Source organism: Oryctolagus cuniculus, chromosome 6, assembly GCF_051225735.1.
Source record: "Oryctolagus cuniculus isolate XC-2025 breed Fujian yellow rabbit chromosome 6, ASM5122573v1, whole genome shotgun sequence".
Lineage (NCBI taxonomy): Eukaryota > Metazoa > Chordata > Mammalia > Lagomorpha > Leporidae > Oryctolagus > Oryctolagus cuniculus.
In genome coordinates this window covers 120,376,416-120,397,764 of record NC_142872.1, presented here as the reverse complement: position 1 = coordinate 120,397,764, position 21,349 = coordinate 120,376,416, and the positions used below count along the sequence as shown (strand labels likewise).

Genomic DNA, 21,349 nt, shown 5'->3' with positions numbered 1-21,349 from the left:
GGTTTGTTGGAATTTGTTATACTTGAAAACCTTGAGTGTTAAATGTAATTTAATCTTTAAATTTTTTTTTTTTTAAAGATTCATTTATTTATTTGGAAGGCAGAGTTACAGGGAGAGAGAGAGAGAGAGAATCTTCCATCCACTGGTTCTTTCCCCAAATGGCTGCAATGGTCAGTACTGTGCCAGGCCAAAGCCAGGAGCTTCTTCCGGGTCTCCCACGTGGGTGCAGGGGCCCAAGCACTTGGGCCATCTTCTGCCGCTTTCCCAGGTGCATTAGCAGGGAGCTGAGTTGGAAATGGAGCAGCTGGGACTCAAAGATGCCGGCATTGCAGCTGGCAGCATAACCCAGTATGCTGTGTTGTCAGCCTTGTAATTTAATCTTTAAATTAAAACAATTATGAAAATGTATGAGCTCTTTCACAGCAGTTTAAAAATATTTGGTTGAGACTGGCGCCGCGGCTCACTAGGCTAATCCTCCGCCTAGCAGCGCCGGCACACCGGGTTCTAGTCCCGGTTGGGGCGCCGGATTCTGTCCCGGCTGCCCCTCTTCCAGGCCAGCTCTCTGCTGTGGCCAGGGAGTGCAGTGGAGGATGGCCCAAGTACTTGGGTCCTGCACCCCATGGGAGACCAGGATAAGTACCTGGCTCCCGCCATCGGATCAGCGCAGCGCGCCGGCTGTGGCAGCCATTGGAGGGTGAACCAACAGCAAAGAAAGACCTTTCTCTCTGTCTCTCTCTCTCACTGTCCACTCTGCCTGTAAAAAAAAAAAAAAAAAAAATTGGTTGACATTTTCCTGTCATCCTACTTAGATCCAGAGTATCCAGATCCCAACTGATCTTTTAAAAAAATTTTTACTTATTTTCATTTTCTTTGAAAGTCAGAGAGAGATCTTCCATCTGCTGGTTCATTCCCCAAATGCTTGCAATAGCCAGGGCCAGGCCAGGCTGAAGCCAGGAGGCTGGAGCTCAATCTAGGTCTTCCATCTGGGTGGCAGGGGCCGAAGTACTTGACCCATTACCTGCTACTCCCAGGGTGCACATTAGCAGGAAGCTGGAATTAGGAGCAGAGCCTGGACTCGAACCCGGGTAGTCCAATATGGAACATGGGTGCTATACGCAGCGTCTTAACTGATGCACAAAGTGCCCCCACCCCTTCCCCAACTGATTTTAAAACTAGCGTAATAATGTGATCAAGAAATTCACTGTTATTCAGAAGCCTCATGGGAATGAACCAAAAGTAACATGCTTTCCCATCCACCCCCCCTCCCCTTGGTGTCTTTGGATGGCCTCTGCTTCAAGGACAGAGAGAAGATAGAACCAAATATAGCATTCAGGAGTCAGTGATGGAAACAGAGAGCAATGCATGCGTTTTAAGCACGACGGAGTTTCCTACAGAACCTTCATCAGAAGGGTTGATAAAGATTCCAGGAGTCTACTGCTTAGTTTCCAGGTCTCCCAGGGCTGACAGGGACATTCCAGATGTCAGGTGTGTTAATTTTCTGTTGCTGCCATAACACATTACCAAAACTCAGCCGCTTCATGCAACACACATTGACAGCAGTGTGAGGCCAAAAGCTTGGTCACCATGTGGCTCAGCTGCTTCTCTCCTTAGGGACACAGCGGGCCAGAATCAACGTGCTGGCTCTCGGGGAGGATGTTTTCTTGCTGGTTCACTGGCATTAGCGGAATTCAGTTGCTGCTCATTGTAGGGCCTGTTGCCTTGCTGGCCGTCAGCTGGGGGCCTCTCTCAGCTGCTTAAAGCCACACACACTCCTCCTTTATTGCCTGCTTTGTTCTAGAACCTTCCCCTCTTTCAATCTCTCAGTTGCTTCTTTCTGCTACATTTCTTTAGCCAGATAACATTCTCTTTTTTTTTTGAAGAAGGGCTTATCTGATTAAATTGGGACATCCAGATAATCCAGGATAACATCCCAATTTTAAGAACCATAATCTTAATTACATCTGCAAAGCCCCCTTTGCCCAAGACAGGGATCCAGGGATTAGGGCACACACACACACACACACAGACACATAAGGGGGAGGGCACCCCATGAGGACGCGGGCTTCTCAGGTTTGTCTGAGGCAGGGACCAACTGCCTCTTAATGGTGAGCCATGTCCTTGGGGACATAGCATGGGGTTGGAGTGGGAGCCCACCTTGGTATCCCATCCCTTATCTTTGCTGCTAATTTTCATCTTGATGGAACTATTCGGGACACATAGATGTTTATCCTGTCAGAGAACAGTGGAAGGACGGCTTGCAGTGGATGCGTTTGATCTGATGCATCACCCATACCGTCAGGTTTCTCCAATCACCAGTCACTTCCCAAGGTTCAATAGGCTGCACCCAGCTGGAAGCTCACTTACAAGAAAGCACGAACTGCAAAAGCAGGTTTTTTCATTTGTTTGTTTTTAAAGATTTATTTGAAAGGCAGAGTTACAGAGAAAGAGAACTTCCATGTGCTGGTTCCCTCTCCAAATGGCCACAACTGTCAGGGCTGGGTCAGGCCGGAGCCAGGAGCCAGGAGCCAGGTCTCCCCTGTGGGTGCAGGATCCCAAGCATGTGGGCCATCCTCCGCTGCTTTCCCAGGCCATAAGTAGGAAGCTGGATCAGAAGTGGAGCCGCCGGGACACAAACTGGGGCTCCTTTGGGATGCCGGCATCGCTGGTGGTGGCTTAAAAAACTGTACCACAACACCTACCCTCAGAGCAGAAGCATTACAGCTCCAGGTAAGGACTTTGACTTCCAAATGTCCCAGGCTCACTGAGCTTGGGCTGTGTGTGGTCAGAGGCAGGACAGGACTGAGTGGGGGTGGACATCCTTAGCCGGTAGAGCCCTGCTCCAGGTGTCTTCAGTCTTACTGCTCTGAGGCTGGGAAACAGAGTGAAGATGGAGGACAAAATGTCTCTTCATTATCGCTAACAGCTTGGTTGATGGGCTTGGCTTCACCTCTGGTACCCCGGAGGGCCTGTTAGTTCTGAAAAAGGAGCTGTTTTCCAGGGGGAGCTTAGCGGGCCCAGTCACCGCAGGAAGGAGGTGGTAATGTTTCCTTTTGTCGTGCATCGGCAAATTTTTCAACGAAGATACAGTTCTCCTAACAAAGTTCACCACTTGCAAAATCTACTCAAGAGAAACTTCTAGAACACATCAGTCATTTTAAAGGTAGAGCTCCTGGGCAGTGAGTCTCTGCCGCTTGTTGAGGGGCGGCCACCGCAGCCCTGTTCCAAGCTGTGTCACTGCTCCCAGAGAAGCCTTTGTCCCAGGGCTGGGGTGAGTTGGTACCAACGTGGCCCCTTTCATCTTCTATGTCAGCAGCAAGGGGAGGAGGAGGACCCAACACCTGAAGTCCTGCGGAGGCCACCCTGGGTGCTGCATGGGGATTCTGGGTGCGCTCCCCTCCCCACTGCCAGCTCTGCTTATCAACAAATTCTAGTGGCTCCTGGTGCGGGATGGTTTTATTTATTTATTTATTTATTTATTTATTTATTTATTTGACAGGCAGAGTGGACAGTGAGAGAGAGAGAGACAGAGAGAAAGGTCTTCCTTTGCCGTTGGTTCACCCTCCAATGGCTGCCGCGGCCAGCGCGCTGCGGCCGGCGCACCGCGCTGATCCGATGGCAGGAGCCAGGAGCCAGGTGCTTTTCCTGGTCTCCCATGGGGTGCAGGGCCCAAGCACCTGGGCCATCCTCCACTGCACTCCCTGGCCACAGCAGAGGGCTGGCCTGGAAGAGGGGCAACCGGGACAGAATCCGGCGCCCCGACCGGGACTAGAACCCGGTGTGCCGGCGCCGCTAGGCGGAGGATTAGCCTAGTGAGCCGCGGCGCCGGCCGCGGGATGGTTTTAACACCATTTGTATTAGGGTCCTCCAGAGAAATAGAACCAATGTGAGGCCTCTCCCTATTTTTAAAAAATGATTTAATTTATTATTTATTTGAAAGGCAGAATTACAGAGAGACACAAGGAGAGATAGGGATCTTCCATTGGCTGGTTCACTCCCCAAGTGGTTGCAAGGGCCAGCACTGGGCCAGGCCAAAGCCAGGAGCCAGGAGCTTCTACTGGGTCTCCCACATGGGTGCAGGGGCTCAAGAACCTGGGGCATCCTCTGTTGCTCTCCCAGGCCATTAGCAGGAAGCGGGATTGGAAGCGGAGCAGCCAGGACTTGAACTGGCACCCATAAAGGATGCCAGTGCTGCAGGCAGTGGCTTAACCTGCTGTGCCACTGTGCTGGCCCTTCTCCCCCTCCCCCTTTTAGAAATTTATTTTAAGGAATTGGCTCCTGCGGGGCCCAACAAGTGCAAACTCTGTAGGATGAGCTGGGAGTCAAGAAATGCAGGCTGGGGCGAATGCTGTGCCTCTCTGGATGGGAACCTTGGTCTCGGCCTTAAGGCCCTCAATAAGCTTCCCTTGCAGGCAGCTGCTTGTAAATGGTGATCACATTGGAAACACCTTCACTGCAGCAGGCTAATGGAACAGACACAGACCCGCTCACTGCACCCTTCCTCCCGATGTACCTAGTACACAGCACCTATGTTGCATTCACTATGTGCCTGGGACTTCTTTAGGTCTCCTATGAACGTGAACTCATGGAATGTGTACGGGCTTATTTACAAGGGCCCATTGTGTGCTCCTGAAGACAAATCTTATGGTGTAAATACAAAGCATGAATTGTTGGGTTGGTTCCCCACATCCTCGATTTCTCCCTGTTTGCCTGCCTTCTGCTCGTTCATAATCTCAGTCACTTCACTCTCGTCTTTGGAGTTGTTCCTCTAGCTGTCCCCCAAGGGGACTGTCTTGGGCTGTGCTCTCCCTCCCGGCATCCCCAGATTCCCTGCCGCTATCCTGTGGCTGCCGTTGTCAGAGAACCCCAGGTGTAGGCTTCAAGGAGGCGGAAGCTCGAGTCTCAGGTCAGAGTCTGGCTCAGCAGCCCAGGCTGTGGTGCTCATTTTCATCTGAGTCCCAGGCCCCTGGCTTGTTACTTCTCAGCCCTCATTGAGCGGCTCCCATTGTCCTGTCTAGGCTGCTCCTGCAAGTGTATCTGAAGCCGACAGGATAGGCTCATTCTCAAAAATGCATACCATACTTCCACTTGCTTCCTGTCCATCAGAACTGGTCACCTGCCAAGGTGGAGCTATTGATAATTTACCAATCAGGGGCCAGGCATTTGGCCTAGTGATGAAGACCCTGCTTGGGGCACCTGCATCCCATATCGGAGTGCCTGGGTTTCAGTCCCCAGCTCCACTCATGATTCCAGCTCCCTGTTGATGCACACCTGGGAGGCAGCAAGTGACGACTCAAGGACACGGGTCCCTGCCACCCACTTTGGAGACCTGAATTGAATTCCAGGCTCCTGGCTTCAGCCTGGCCAAGCACCAGCTGTTGTGGGCATTTGGGGGAGTGAACCAGTGGATGGATGATTCCTGCATATCTCTTTCCAATGAATAAAATAAGTAAAAATTTAAAAATTTACTGATAAGTCATTCCTTTCAAGAGAGTCTCTGGGGTGAATGAGGGAGCAAAGAGAGGCCAGGAGTTGTGAGAAGGGAGCTCTCTTCCCCAGAGGGTGGGCAGAAACATGGTCCCGTGAGATTGGAAATCGGCACAATTCTAACAAACATCAGTAGGTTAGAACCATTCCCTGGACAGCTGGTGTAGGTAGGGAGTGGGTACCCAAGAAGCTTTGAAAGGGTGGTTCAAAAGGGGCCTTGGCACAGAAGGCTCATGCGTGCAGGCTGTTTCCGGGGAGGGTTTCTTTCCTGGCGTTGTTAAATACGTTTTCAGGTTTGGACTGCATGTGATTATGACATACATGACTGTTAGCTAATCGGTCATAATGAGAGCAGCGGTAATGCAAATAGCCCATGGCTTAGAGCAGCACTCTGGAGATGTCAGCCCAGCAATGGCTGTTCTCTACCGTTAGCTGTAACTGTCCCATCCCAGTAGGGCTCACGTTGCCCTCTGTCCGCTGAATCCTGTTCAGATTTTTAAATTCATTCACCAACAAGGCGGGCACTGATGGCTTTGTTATACCGAGCCAGCTGCTCTAATCGGTCCCTCTTGAGTCGTTCAAACCCCCTACCCTGGGAGGAGACCACTGAGAAGTAGTGTTGTGCTTTCATCGTGAGGCGTCCTGAACCATGATCAGGATGGAAATGCAGATGGGTTCCCCCCGGGCTGGCTTTGGGGACCAGCAGACGATGCTCTTTGCTGACCTGTGTGCTCCCTTGTACTCAGAGGCCGGGCTCGGTGAAGACAGCTCACAGGTTACACAGGTGCCCTGCAGCATGAGGAGGGGCCACGGCCCTGGCACAGCCCAGGGCGTCCCAGCTGGACTTGGTGCCTTATCGCTCAGAGAAGCCACTGTCCCGCTTAGTTTCAAGATGGATGGGACATTCCTGCGGGGAGAGGTTGGGAAATGACAAGTGGACAAGTGTAAGAAAGCAGAAGGGAGGTGCAGGGCGTGGGCCAGAGCCGCTGCTCAGATCCCAGTCCAGGGGCTCATTTACAAAACCAGGCTCTGGGTGTTTGCAACCTCTGGCCCGATCTCAAGGCGACTGCAGTGGTCTCTGGAAGGCCCGGTGGCCGTGCTCACCGTGACGGATGCAGGGCACCTGGTCCTGGGCTGTCCACTTTAATAATTTGTTAATTTTGCTCTTTACTACCAAAGGAAAAAATTCATTTCCTTTTCTCTCCAGGCTTCCCTCACTTGAAGTGTGCATGCTGACAGCAGCCTGCAGTCCCAACCTGGTCTGGCCCAATGTTTCTGACCTCATCTCTCCCCAGCTAAGTATTCTCCATTACCATGCTCTCCCTTGCTATTCCTTGAGAGCCAAACATGCTCCTGCCTCAGTTTCCTGCTAAGTGTCCTTGAGCCCGGCCCAGGGTGAATAGATGCTCAGCAAGTGGTTGGAGGCTGGTGTTGAAGGAGGCAGTGGCTGATGGTCCTGAACCTTTCTATGGTGACAAAGAGAGAATGTGGGACAGAAAGAGGCATTGGAAGAGTTCCAGGACTTCGTAGTGAGGGCACTACCAAGGGCTGTCGAGATCAGATTCACACATTGTGCCATTGTCTCTGGGGAGAAGATTCTTTTTTTTTTTTTTTCTTTTTTTGACAGGCAGAGTGGACAGAGAGAAAGGTCTTCCTTCCGTTGGTTCACCCCCCAATGGCTGCTGCGGCTGGCGCGCTGCGGCCGGTGCACCACGCTGATCCGAAGCCAGGAGCCAGGTGCTTCTGGTCTCCCATGTGGGTGCAGGGCCCAAGGACTTGGGGTCATCCTTCACTGCCCTCCCTGGCCACAGCAGAGAGCTGGCCTGGAAGAGGGGCAACCGGGACAGAATCCGGCGCCCTGACCGGGACTAGAACCCAGGGTGCTGGCACCGCAGGCGGAGGATTAGCCTATTAAGCCGCGGCGCCGGCAGAGAAGATTCTTAAGTATGTGTTTTATGCAGAGACCACTTCGGTGTCTTCAAATGGGAAGGAAGTTGCTATCAGGTGCTGGATGGACGTCCAGTGGACCTGATGGTTTGTAGAGTTCTGGGCTTAGAAGACAATGATGTAGCAATTTTCTGCCTACCCCTAGGGAGCCAGATCCTTTCTATTAATTAGACAAATAGCGTGTCAGCATCATTACAATGTGATGGTCAAAGCACTTGGCCTGGAATCCGCAGATCTGGAGGTTCTAGGAGAGTTCCCCCACTGATTTGGCTTCTGATGGGATGGAAGTCACTCACGTTTTGCACTTGCTTTTCATAATAATGAATTATCCACTGGCTGCTTACTACATGCCAAACACTCTGCTTACTGCTTTAAATGAGTTACTTTCTTTATTCCTCTTGACAATCGAAAGCTGTGGGTATTATTACCTCCATTTTACAGGGGAGGAAACTGAGGGCTAAAAAGGCTAAGTACTTCCCAAGAACATGATGCTAGCTAATGCCTGGTAGAAAGCCTGGTTGATGTGGCTTTGGAACTTGCTTGTAGGCACCAGCCTTAAACTCACAAATTCAGTGAGAATTGAAGCAAGGACTTAGAGGCTTATAAAGAAAAATGTAGCAACAGAAGACGTGGAGCGAGGTTAGGCCTATTTTTAAAAGAAAAAAATAATTATGTATAGTAGATTTTTACCAGCTAGTTGTTATGGCGGATGCCTATGAAGGAAACTTGTTCTATGTAATTATTTGTCCTGATTAAAGAATTTGGTGGTCCAGAAAAATGCATAGAGGAGTTGGAAACCAAACGGAACTAAAAGGAAGGGGGGGAACACCATTTCGTGAGGCTGACCTGCTGGGGGCAGCAGCGGATCACCACCACGGCATCAGGAATGTGTGTGAGACAGCGCACGGCTTCCTGCTTTATAAGATTCAAATCACAGGCTGCTGTTAGGATAGCTATAAAAATTGGCAAGTCATGTTAGCTATCAATATGGCTGGTAGTAGTATTTTCCGCTACATTTTGTATTACCAGGGATTTGCATGGTGTGTGTGTGTGTGTGTGCATGTGTGTGTGTGTAATTATTTATTAAATGAAGAGCGAGCATACCTTTTAAAATTGTTGACCATTGGTGCTGAATCGGTACCACCTTACTTATCAACTTCTGATTTTCTCGTGAGATGAATGTAGGCTTACTAACCAACTTTTGCTGAAAATGAAGTCTTTGTTATTGTGTTTGAAGAAATCTCCAAGGGCTTTTCAGTTCTTCTCACTAAACATTACTAACGGATTTTTGCCTATCAAAATGGCTTTGAAAATACAAAATCATTAGTGTCTATTCCACAAACAGTAGAAAATGACAGTACGTGTTCTTGTTGCTCTGTTTATGCCCGAGGAATCTTCAGGTGCTGTGTTATCTGAGTCTGGCTGAAGACCAGCTTTTGGGCCCTGCAGGATTTGTTTGATTTTCAGCAGTGGCTGGGAGGCCCGGGTGTGGTAGTCAGACGGGGAAGTTCTACCTGGACCCTGGACATTCATTTCTCTCTGGGTGCCTTGGGCCCCTTTGTGTCTCCACCTCTGAGCCTGGTTTCCGATTCTAGAGTGAGATGAGGATTCTGAGGAAGCGGAGATGGGAGAACCATCCTTTCTAACTGAGCGGTGCCAGGAGACTGCATCTGGGCTCTGCTCATGGATCAAATACTGAGATTTCTAGGGTGCTGGGTACCTTCTAGGTGAAAGGGCATCTGTCCCCAAGCTGGTTGTGGCTGGATCCCTTGTCAGGAGAAAGGTGATCTACCTCCCATGGCAGGTTGATTCTCCTTTCCCTTGGAATGTTGATGGCATCAAGCTGGAATCCAGATGCATTAAGTGGATACATGGACGAGTCAAACAGCTAATATAGTAAAATGCAGGAGCACTCCTTTCATTTCTTCAGTAAGGAGCCCTGTGTCTCATGTCTTAATTTACTCATTCATTGGCCACACTGAAACCAAATCCTACCTACCCCAGTGCCTTTGAAATAGACTTTCTCAGGCCATAGTATCTCTCCCTCAAGCTGCAGCTCCTCTACAAAGAGTAACTCTTTCAGTTAAGGGAGTGACAGAAAGGTAAGGCCAGAACCCAGACCCTGAATCACAGTGACTCAGATTGTCCCTTGCTAATCTCTCTGGTTTGCATTTTGGGTACGGGAATATTAGTATTTTGTTGCCGCACCTGCAGGATAAGTTATGTAGAAAGTGCCTGGGCCAAACTCCATCGTGATGCAGAGAATCTCCTCAGGATAAGCCTGGGATGAAAATGTTCTTAAAGGAGAAATGCCTACAGCTTCCTTCCAGTTTTGAAAATTCCTCTTCCACTCCCTGTCAGTAGGAAGTGGCTAGAATGTAGGTAGCCAGGAAGTGGCTAGAATGATCACTGCTCTGTATACCTCAAGAGTGAGGGGGAATGAAGCTGAGCCCTTCTGCTGGTGCCTTTTTTTCCCCCAAAGATTTATTTATATTTACTTGAAAGGCAATTACAGAGGGAGAGGGTGAGAGAGAGATTGATTGATCTTCCATTTGCTAGTTCACTTGCCAAATGGCTGCAATGGCCAGGGCTGGACAAAGCCAAAGCCAGGAGCCAGCAATTCCATCCAGCTCTCCTACGTGAGTGGCAGGGGCCCAAGCACTTGGGCTGTCATCCATTGCCTTTCCTGATGCATTAGCAGGGACCTGGATCAGAAGAGGAACAGCCAGGAATCGAACTGTTAATTCTTATGGGTGCTGGTATTACAGGTGGTGGCTCAAACTGGTGTGCCACACCACCTGCTCCTCTGCCAGTGCCTTCGGTGTAGACTTTATCAGACTGCTGCTAGCTCTTCCACAACTTGAAGTTCGTCTGTAAAGATTAATCCATAAATTAAAGGAGTGACCCTTGGGTCAAGTCAGTTCCAAGACCATGAACCACAAAAACTCAAATTGCTCCTATAGGTAGCATCTCAATGCCAGCCTACATTCTGAGACTTTCTCAGGCTCTCGTAGGCCCTGAACAAACAAAGTAATTTCCAATCTACCCTTAGACTCAGATATACTGGAGCCCACCTTTTTCATTTTAAAAGAAACAGGCTGGTCACTGTTATTAACCAATCAACAGACGATCACGTGCACTGCTGACCAACCAGAGGTCCACACGTGAGATGGTCCCACACTGCTCACCCCCGCTTTAAACTGTAAGATGTGTGCTCTCGTCGGCAGCACATATACTAAACTGTGGGATGTGCAGCTTTAATCCCTTGGGAAGTCTGGGAATTGAGTGCTAGTCCTTGCCTGGTCCCTCACAGATAAGCTGCTTTCTTCCACCAGCCCAGGGTAACGTGCTTGCTGCACACTGGGTGGGTGGACCCAGCTGTGGTTGTTCTACAACAATTCCTCCAGCCACTCTTGGGGTATTCTAGAACAATGCAGCATTTGAGAACTAATGATTTTTTGGGTTTGTTAAATGTTTATTTAGGAATTTTTAAAAAAATATTCATTCACTTATTTGAAATTCAGAGTTACACACAGAGAGAAGGAGAGGCAGAGAGAGAGAGAGAGAGAGAGAGAGAGAGAGGTCTTCCATCCGCTGGTTCACTACCCAGTTGGCCACAATGGCTGGAGCTGTGTCAATCCGAAGCCAGGAGCCAGGAGCTTCTTCCAGGTCTCCCATGCAGGTGCAGGGGCCCAAGGACCTGAGGCATCTTTTACTGCTTTCCCAGGCCATAGCAGAGAACTGGATCAGAAGTGGAGCAGCCAGGACTCGAACCAGTGCCCATATGGGATGCTTTTTTTATATTTTTAAATCTTTATATAAAGTAAACAAATTTCATGTATTTCATATAGACAATCACACAATGATACTTTCTACCCTATTCTCCCTCCCTCATTCCCACCCTCTATGCTTTTTCCTTTCTTATATTTTCTTTAAATTTTTTTAATTTTTAATTTTTAATTTTTTGACAGAGTGGACAGTGAGAGAGACAGAGAGAAAGGTCCTCCTTTGCCGTTGGTTCACCCTCCAATGACCGCCGCGGCCGGCGCACTGCGGCCAGAGCGCTGCGCTGATCCAATGGCAGGAGCCAGGTACCTATCCTGGTCTCCCATGGGGTGCAGGGCCCAAGCACTTGGGCCATCCTCCACTGCACTCCCTGGCCACAGCAGAGAACTGGACTGGAAGAGGGGCAACCGGGACAGAATCCGGCGCCCCGACCGTGACTAGAACCCGGTGTGCCGGCTCCGCAAGGCGGAGGATTAGCCTAATGAGCCGTGGCGCCGGCCTATTTTCTTTAATTTGTACAATGACATACTTTTTTTTAAAAGTTTTAAAAAGATTTTATTTATTTATTTGAGAGGTAGAGTTACAGACAGTGAGAGGGAGAAACAGAGAGTAATGTCTTCCATCTGTTGGTTCACTCCCCAAGGGTTGCAACAGCCAGAACTGTGCTGATCTGAAGCTAGGAGCCAGGTGCTTCTTCCCGGTCTCCCATGTGGGTGCAGGGGCCCAAGGACTTGGGCCATCTTCTACTGCTTTCCCAGGCCGCAGAAGAGAGCTGGATTGGAAGAGGAGCAGCCAGGACTAGAACCGGCTCCCATATGGGATGCCAGCGCCGCAGGTGGAGGATTAACCTGCGCCACAGTGCCGGTCCCTAAAAGAGATTTAAAAGTATTTATTAGAATCACAGACCTCTATCCAGAGTGGCATGGAGGGGGACTTCCAAGAGAGGAAAACAACAAAAAGCCTCATAGCATTCTTTTTTTTAAAGATTTATTTATTTACTTGAAAGTCAGAGTTACACAGAGAGAAGGAGAGAGCGAGCCAGTGAGCTTCCATCCACTGGTTCACTCCCCAGATGGCCACAATGGCTGGAGCTGTACCAATCCGAAGCCAGGAGCTTCTTCCAGGTCTCCCATATGAGTGCAGGGGCCCAAAGACTTGGGCCAGCATTCAGGTTTTTAAGTACAGTTTTGAAGGAAAAAAACTTGACAATTACATTGGCATTCAGTTACCAGGTGGAGGGGCAAAAACCATCAAAAGACCTCCTTTCCAATTCTCCATCCTGGCTGGCCTGCTCAGGGTAGGATAGGTCACTTGTTTGCACGATGAACTGTGAGCCCAGGAAGAGCTCCCTTGCTGTTCTCATAGTGAATTGGAGATTCTGAAGGAAGGAGAGTGGCCTGTTTGTTTTGCTAAAAACATTTTTGAGAATGAAGCAAATATTTTACACCCCAAATTCCATTGGGATCCCCTGACTACCGATGTACCAATCTGACTCCTCACACCTCCCCCCTTTACATGCATGGACCCTAACATCTGTTGGGGGGACTAGACAATGTTCGCTCTGGCTGCTTCATGCTAGAAAGGGCTGTCTTTGGGAAGGGGAGTCATGATAGGGTTCCAGCAGGGGCTGGCTTCTCCAGGGGCATGCAGTGCCAGCTTGCAGAAACTGCTTCATGTGCATGGCCACCTAGAATTTTACTTTCTTAAGTCTGTAGAAAACGCATCCAACAAGCAGTTTAAACTCACAGGATCTAAAACCAAGGATGGAGTCATTATTAGAGGCCCTAAGAACAGTGTCTAAACCACAAACAGGTTTTTCATTGAGAGGCAGATACACACTGACAGTAAGGGCTTGAGAATAATCAGGTGGGCTTAAGGCCTTGCCAGTTATGAGGCTCGGACCTGTCTATCTCTTCACATGTGGTGCATGATAAGCGAGGTACCCTGTTGACTCTCATTACCTAGCTGGCCTGGGAGGAGAGTTGGCTTAAAGAGAAGGTAGGTGGCATTTCTAGAAGGAAGACATTTTTAGTTAGCATATAGTTCTGCCTGCAATGTTGTTGACTCTACTTGGCCATCCCCTCGACAGCAGTGGTCACTTTGGAAGCTGGGCTGAGTGGAGGGCTTTTCAGCTCAGAGTGAACAAGGTCTATGATTCTGACCTGGAGCCCTTCGACTCCAGGGCAGGTCCATTTCCAGGGACCAACTCTTGGCTGTCAGAGCTGCCAGGGCTCTTCACAAGCTGACTTCTGCTGAAGCCCTGGCTTACCACATCGAAAACCAATGCAGTGGACTGGCCTCCTGTGTCTCCTTGATGGCAGACCACTGTGTAAAGCAGCCATTAACTGGCCTGCCACCTATGGTGTTTTTTTTTTTTTTTTGACAGAGTTAGTGAGAGAGAGAGACAGAGAGAAAGGTCTTCCTTCCATTGGTTCACCCCCCAAATGGTTGCTACGGCTGGAACTACACTGATCCGAAGCCAGGAGCCAGGTGCTTCCTCCTGGTCTCCCATGGGGTGCAGGGCCCAAGCACTTGGGCCATCCTCCACTGCACTCCCGGGCCACAGCAGAGAGGCAATGTTTCCACAGAAGAGGAGCAACCAGGACTAGAACCTGGTGCCCATATGAGATGCCGGTGCCACAGGCAGAGGATTAACCAAGTGAGCCACGGCGCCAGCCCCCTGCCGCCTATCTTGATATTGCTTCTGCAGCTTAGCTTCCTCTTCCTCCTCGTTTTGTTAAAACAGACCAGAGGAAACCTCTAACAGAATGCAAGTCAGGGGGGTGCTCCGACCCTAATCTTTGGTGGCCTAAACTAGGACTCTGTAGTCACAGGCAAGTTCTGATAGTGGTTTTTCTTTGAGGTCGACAATGCCCATGAGGAAAGCTATGTCAAAACTGATGACCAGCTTATTCATTAAATTTTAAGTCATTAGTAAATCTCTCTCCCTTTGTTTGGTTCAAAAAGGGAGGTTTTGCCTATTTACTGTCCCCCTGACAAAGTAAATCTAGCTGTGGAATCATAACTTAAGCTCTCATTTTAGCTATGCAGAAAAGTGTTAAGCCATCCGTTTTATAAGGTCTAAAGATCAAATTGTACATTTTAGAGAATTCTTCAGAATAGAATTAGTTTCCTATCTTAAAGAGAATAGAGAAATGAGGGAACAAGTCAGGCTTCCCAGATTGCTTACTGACAGTAACAGTATCAAATGAAAACTTATCAAACAATTTTGACTTTTTTTTTTTGACAGGCAAAGTTAGACAGTGAGAGAGACAGAGATAAAGGTCTTCCTTCCATTGGTTCACCCCCCAAATGGCCGCTACGGCCGGCGCTGCGCCAATCCAAAGCCAGGAGCCAGGTGCTTTGACCTGGTCTCCCATGCAGGTACAGGGCCCAAGCACTTGGGTCGTAACCACTGCACTCCCGGGCCACAGCAGAGAGCTGGCCTGGAAGAGGGGCAACCGGGACAGAATCTGGCGCCCCAACTGGGACTAGAACCCGGTGTGCCACAGGCGAAGGATTAGCCTAGTGAGCTGCGGCGCCGGCCCAATTTTGGCTGTTAAGTAACAACTTATGAAAACATTTACCTGAAGGTCCAATGCCTTCTATAAATTCAAGAAAATAGTGTGTATGTATTTGGAAACATTGCTTAAACATCTAACACAAGTGTAACTTGTTTGACCAGTAAACCCAAGTGCAAACACATGAATAAATTTAAAACATTTGGTGCCAGCGCCGTGGCTCAATAGGCTAATCCTCCACCTTGCGGCGCCGGCACACCGGGTTCTAGTCCCGGTCGGGGCGCCGGATTCTGTCCCGGTTGCCCCTCTTCCAGGCCAGCTCTCTGCTATGGCCAGGGAGTGCAGTGGAGGATGGCCCAGGTGCTTGGGCCCTGCACCCCATGGGAGACCAGGAAAAGCACCTGGCTCCTGGCTCCTGCCATCGGATCAGCGCGGTGCGCCGGCTGCAGCGGCGGCCATTGGAGGGTGAACCAACGGCAAAGGAAGACCTTTCTCTCTGTCTCTCTCTCTCACTGTCCACTCTGCCTGTCAAAAAACAAAAACAAAACAAAACAAAAAAAACATTTGGTACAGAAATTTAGGATCACATGAACCAAAAAGTTATCTTTGATTAACTTAGCAGTTTGCATTTATGAGGAGTATTTTATGTATAAGCCAATTAAAACAGAGCTCTTATTAAATTTCCCATGTAGATATACAGTATATGCACACATGTACCATAACATGCATGATAGATCAATAAAGCTACTTCAGTAACAGTTTCCTAAAATCTTTAACTTTTTTTTTATTACCATCAATCAATTAGAATTACTTTCTGCTCTTAGCAATCTGAGTTAACCATACTTTTTCTAAGTTGGAACCTGTAGTACATTATTGGTTTTATCTGTTTACAGACTGTCTTAAGAGTATTGAACACATTAGAGGTCAGGGAAAAAGAGGTCCTTTAGAACCTAAAAGGACACATTTAAACACAGAACCAACAGTGTTTTAACTTCATGAGCAGTAAATCTGATTTTCAAGGTTAGGAGAATGCAAAACTGTGGATGAAAAAGGCTTCAAATAGCCATGTTTAAAATTATAAACTCATTAACCAAAAGAATAGGCACTTGCTTATTCCACGCAGTATTTTTGAAGGCACCTGCAGGATTTTATCAAACATTTAATCCTTTTGGCCTCTGGGCCTTTTTCATTAAGATTATCATCCTGTCAGATAACACAAGGTCATTAGACGTTTTAACTTTGGACATTTGTATCAGTAGCATTTTACACTACCATAATAAAATTTACCACTGCTTCACATCTTGACAGTACTTTAATGTAATCCAAATAGCCATATTAGTTGGTATCTCTACAAGATGAGTGATATATCCTTTGACAGTTCCAGAGGTGCAACTGGAAATATCAAAGTCCAAAATTTTGGAACTTCTGGTTTTTTTTTTTTTTTTTTTTTGAATGCCTGTCAAAGATGCCAAGGAGGCTCAAAATACCTGGTTGAAATAAGATCCATTTACATTATGACATAATATGGACCAGATTTGATCATTGATACAAAATGATTGCTCAAATGCTTTAAAATAAGCATATTTAAACAACCCATAACTCATAATAAAAGACTCAGCTATTTTTAAACAATTAGAACCTAACAGAGACATTAAGAGACCACAACAGATTACTTCAACAGAACACAAAATCTGAATTTGGTCATCCCAAGAACTGTAAATAAAACTTAAATTAGTTAGCACATGGAATTATCCCATAACTTAGAACAATTTTAACAGTCAGAGCTAGGGAAGAGAAAATAGCTTACTGGAGCCAGATAGAAAACTGACAGTCACCAATTCAACAAAGCTATTAAAGGAGATGCTGCAGTTGTTTTTTTTTTTTTTTAAACAGATTTTTAACACTACTTTAGAATATTTACCAACATGCATTGCAAAACCCTCATTGCTTTAACAGAGGATCAGTTTCTAATTCTATGTCAAATAGACTAACAGCTTTTGCTTTCTGTCTGCTGATTTCCTTGATTTACATTTTGAAATAACCCTTTAGAAGTCTCCAAATTAAGACATTTCCTAAATAAGATAACACATCAAATTCCAAGCTTAGTTACTTCCAAGTGGTGCTGAACTATTTTCATATGGACAATTTATGAAAACATGTCAGCAAACCGAAATAGCTTTTCCATAGAATATAGAGTTTACATTTAGACACATTTATCTCATTTGCTTTACCCAATTTACATTTAGCAATTACACCTAGATGACTGAAGGTGCTGTTATTAAATCATACCTCTGTCTTAATTAAGGTCAAAGTTACATTTATATAGAATTCTACTCCTTTTTATAAAACTCTAGTTATAAATCAGTGACATTAATCAGATTGTAAACTTCACCTTAGGGGGGCTATAACAAACATTGATTACCCATTGCTATCAGAAACCTGTTAAACCAAATTGTAAAACAAGTTTGGCAAGTTACAAAGCAATATATTTTTTAAAGATTTTTTTTATTTATTTGAAAGACAGTTACAGAGAGAGGTAGAGACAGAGAGACAGAGAGAGAGAGAGAGGTCTTCCATCTGCTGGTTCATTCCCCAGATGACTGCAACAGCTGGAGCTGAGCCGATCCGAAGCCAGGAGCTTCTTCCAGGTCTCCCATGTGGGTGCAGGGGCCCAAGGACTTGGGCCATTTTCTGCTATCCCAGGCCACAGCAGAGAGCTGGATTGGAAGAGGAGCAGCTGGGACTAGAACTGGTGCCCATATGGGATGCTGACGCTTCAGGCCAGGATGTTTAACCCGCTGTGCCACAGTGCCAGCCCCACAAAGCAATATTTTTAAAGGCAGTGATATTCCTAGATTCAAGAGAAATTTCTTTAAATCTGGTGTTCCATTACAGTTGAATCAAATTCTATTTATCAAAGACATCATTTTAGATTCTAATTGAATTTGAGTCTAGTTTCCTTTTACTCAAAGAAAAAAAAATACCTTGGGCCATGGATGCCAGGTCATCAGTCAGCTACTTGGGACGGCCTCTGAAACAGAAGATTTAGTGGCTGCGAGATGGCTCTCAAGGGTGACTGTAGGCTAGGGACCCATGTGCCAGGGACAGGAAGTCTACTGGAGATTGCTCACCATTGTTAGGTTTTAATGGGAGAGGATATCCACCAGAGCTGGTGGGCACCCATTCAGAGATTCCTAAGGAGAATCTGATAGGTGATAGAATAGAGGGCAGGGTAGAGAGAGAGAAAAACTGGAGGCCCTGCAAAGAGACACTAACCGTATCCTTCAAAACCAAAAGCCAATACTGGACGTGTCTAATCGTGAGGCTGTCAGTCAAGCCAGGCTCAGGGATGAGGAGTCCGGTAGGGAGGTGTCTCAAAAAGCCATCATATGGATTAATCCCTATGTATTTAATAGCATCTGAAGCTATTGGGCCTGGATCCTTGCCTGGAAACCTCCAGGCAAATGGGGGCAATTGTCACCTGTTAAAAAAAATTCCTCCACTGGGATTAAAATCTCAGCAGTCACAAGCTTGAACAGAAGAACCCTGGTGGCTCACTGAATAGACCCAGGACCCTGTGACACCCAGGAGAAGAGTTTGATGCATACCGGAGCACATGCAGGGTGACAGAGGCAAGAGGCCTGTTAGGAGAGAGTTCTGAGAAGGGGAGTCAGAGCAGAGGGCTGGCACTTTTTGTAACACACTTAAGCTAACTTCTCCATCCTAGCTTGTAAGCAGGCCAGGTAGTGGTGTGGGAGTGACGAGGCATTTTTCTGTAGGCTCAGGGGCCAAAAAAATAAAATAGATGGTTTGCCTCCTGGCTGGAATGAAAGCATAAAAATGGAAGCGTACTTCAGGTCTTATGTCTCCTGAGTTTGAGGCATCTCTCAAAACTGTCTCACAGCCTGTGGCGTCCAGATGTGCACTGAAGCCCACAGGGAAGGGAGGAAGGTAAGGGTAGGGTTAGCACGTGTCACCCACTCTCGCTCAGCCTTCCATGCCTATAGCCTAGGGTATATACTTGTCAGAAGAGCAATCAGTTCCCTTGCTGGTGGTGTGCTAGATTGGGCCTCCCCTGGTCAAATATATACTGTAGCTTTGTTCTTTTTTTTATATTTTAAAAAAATTTTTTAAATTTATTTATTTATTTTTTGACAGGCAGAGTGGACAGTGAGAGAGAGAGACAGAGAGAAAGGTCTTCCTTTTTCCGTTGGTTCACCCTCCAATGGCCGCCGAGGCCGGTGCACTGCGGCCCTCGCACCGCGCTGATCCGAAGGCAGGAGCCAGGAGCCAGGTGCTTCTCCTGGTCTCCCATGGGGTGCAGGGCCCAAGCACTTGGGCCATCCTCCACTGCACTCCCGGGCCACAGCAGAGAGCTGGCCTGGAAGAGGGGCAACCGGGACTAGAACCTGGTGTGCCGGCAACAGGCTAATCCTCCGCCTTGCAGCGCCGGCACACCGGGTAGGCCGGCTCTGTAGCTTTGTTCTTATACATAAGGAAACAGTTGTTCTACACCTCTCCTTGAGTCTTGTCTAATAGGCCTGATTTTGACAATGAGCTTTCATGGTGAGAGCCTTATCAAAGGTGTTTGTAAGCTGGAGAGCCAGCCCTGGCTATCAACTACATTGGTGACTACGCAGGTGAAGTCACAAAGAAGCAGATTGGGGGGGAGTATAATTCTCCCCAGTAAAACTCCTCTGAGGTAGCTGACAGCGGGGACCCAAAAGAGCGGACTTGAGAAGGAAGGTGGGGGATACCAGAGACATGCTGAGAGTTGCCTACAAAAGTTTGGGTCACATGGGGAGCTGCATCTAATGGGAGTCTAGATCGAGAGACTGCCTGTCTGCGAACGAGATAGTTAGACTTTAACCTAGAACTAATGAACAAAATTTCTAGAAAATACCCACTAATGAGACCAGGAAATCGAGGTTGTAGAAATTGTGGAGACTTTACAAGGTATAGAAAGCATTTAGAGAAGCAGAGAGGGAGAGAGAAGGACACAGAGATCTGTCGAGATCTGGGGTAAAGGGAAAACTCACTGAGGCATGGAGCCCGGAGCCCATGGACTCACTCCAGGCTGTGCCTAGCCTCCCCGACAGGTTAATCTCCAGGAAGGAAGGAAGAAGAGAATGCAGTTTTCAGCCGACATCCTAACGGGCCACTGGGATCTGGTGTCCAGTCAGGGAGTCCTTAAAAAATGCCAGAGAGTGGCCTTGGCCTTAATTTCAAGGTTACTCCAAACCTTTCTCCCAGTCCTGTGTGTCGGGTTGATGCCCACAGAAGGAAGCCGAGTTGGGCCAGACCATCATTCCCAGAGCTGAGACGAGAAGTGTGAAGAGTGGAGCCTCTGGCTTTATGGCTCACGAAGCTCCAAGAGGGCTGGGGACTTGTTCTCTGCCAGAAAGTGCATTTCTCGGCCCAACACCGTTCCGGCAGTCAGAGCCTGGTGCCCAGCCAGGAGACTTCTGAAAACGCTGGAGCGTAGCTCCAGCCAGAATCCATCAGTTGTCTCCAGGCCTTCTTCCAGCCCCATGTGAAGGGCTGAGCCATGCAAGAGAGAGGGGAAGTGTTAGGATAGAGTCCCAGCTCCAGGGGATTGATCTGGCCTTAGTCAGCAAGCCTCACCCCTAAGTCTTAAGCCCAGCAGCTAATCGCTTTTAACTGGCTGACAGGGACCCGGTGCTTTAGGGAAAATGCAAGTTACTATGAAGGAGAGCAAGGCTCTCTGAAAAAAAGCGACAGCAGTCTGCATGCTCACCGGTCCAGCGGGATGCTCTGATGTTGGGTCTGCAACATGTTGGAGTTGCAGTCCGAGTCACAGCACCAAAAATGTTATGGAAAAATGGCAGCAGAGAAATTATTGTTACCTCGGTTCTTTGTCTCACATGGAAGAATTTCCAAGTGGATGGCAAAGAGATTTAAGAGTATTTATTAGAGTTACAGACCTCCAGCCAGAGTGGCATGGAGGGGGGCCCCAGTGACATACTATAAATTTACTTTATATTCACAAGCTTAGCCATCCACTCAAGAAATCAAGAAGTAGTAAATAGAAAAACCACTGTTCCTCGAGAATGTAGACAAGGGCTATAAACAGTAATAAAGTTTCACATGTCAATTTTGCTCATTACTTTTTAAATATACTTTGCATATTATCATAAATCAGGGATAATATATTTTTCTTTTTGGGACTGGCTTATTTTACTGAGCATAATTGCATCCGTTTTGTTATGGAAGACATGATTTCATTCTTTTTAATGGCTGGGTAGTATTCCATTATGTATATATCATAATTTATCCAGCCATCAGTTGATAGACATTTGTATTGATTCCATATCTTAGCTGTTGTGAGTTGAGCTGCTATAAACATGGGGGTACAAATAAATATTTCATATACTTATTTCATTTCCTTTGGATAAATTCCCAAGGAGTAGAATGGCTGGGTCATACAGTAGATCTATTTTGAGATTTCTGACAAAATACCATATGGTCTTCTATAATGGTTGTACTAGTTTACTTTCCTACCAACAGTATACTAGGGTACCTTTCCCCCCACATCCTCACCAGCATTTGTTATTTTTTGATTTTTGGATGACAGTCATTCTAATTGGAGT

The 21,349-nt window shown here is 47.4% G+C and overlaps 1 long non-coding RNA gene across 1 annotated transcript in view; it reads left to right on the top strand.

Annotated features, from left to right (window-relative positions):
• Window positions 1-2,001: 2,001 nt before the first annotated feature.
• LOC149126277 (uncharacterized) overlaps window positions 2,002-21,349 on the top strand; it is a 69,551-nt gene continuing 50,203 nt past the window's right edge. Inside the window, exon 1 of the long non-coding RNA XR_016235824.1 lies at window positions 2,002-2,727. This is a non-coding gene — a long non-coding RNA (uncharacterized LOC149126277). The remainder of the gene's footprint in view (window positions 2,728-21,349) is intronic.